Below are 433 nucleotides of genomic sequence, written 5' to 3' on the forward strand. Positions count from 1 at the left end.
TTCTATGTGATGGAAAGGTTCCATGGCGGTTCTTCTTGGAACCACAGATGCCAATAAAGAATCTTTATTTTTAAGAGTGAACTTGGTTGAATACTGACTTCAGAGGTGATTAGGAAAGTATCAGTTATTTTCTCACCATTTACTCACTCTCATATCATTCCAAACCCATTTTACTTTGTGTCTACTATGGAGCACAAAAGGAGATTATGGTTCTCATTTCCATACAACAGAATGGAACCAGGACCAGGGCTGCCTGCCTCTGAAAAGGTCAAAAACCTCCATTAAAGTACAATATAATTTGAGCTTTCAAATTTTAAAACTTGGTGTGTTGCTATCGGTTATGAGACACATGAGAACTAATGGCACATCCTTTGGACATCTTTAATGCCAAACCAGGCACAACACATTTTAAGGTGTCATGTTTGAGTATGTA

The 433-nt window shown here is 37.6% G+C and overlaps 1 protein-coding gene across 1 annotated transcript in view; it reads left to right on the forward strand.

Annotated features, from left to right (window-relative positions):
• LOC107567134 (mucosa-associated lymphoid tissue lymphoma translocation protein 1) overlaps positions 1–433 on the forward strand; it is a gene marked incomplete at its 5' end in the record, with an annotated part of 24,100 nt that overhangs the window by 9,452 nt on the left and 14,215 nt on the right. The window lies entirely within an intron of this gene.

Source organism: Sinocyclocheilus grahami, unplaced genomic scaffold (assembly GCF_001515645.1).
Source record: "Sinocyclocheilus grahami isolate Dianchi unplaced genomic scaffold, SAMN03320097.WGS_v1.1 scaffold1130.1, whole genome shotgun sequence".
NCBI classification, from domain to species: domain Eukaryota; kingdom Metazoa; phylum Chordata; class Actinopteri; order Cypriniformes; family Cyprinidae; genus Sinocyclocheilus; species Sinocyclocheilus grahami.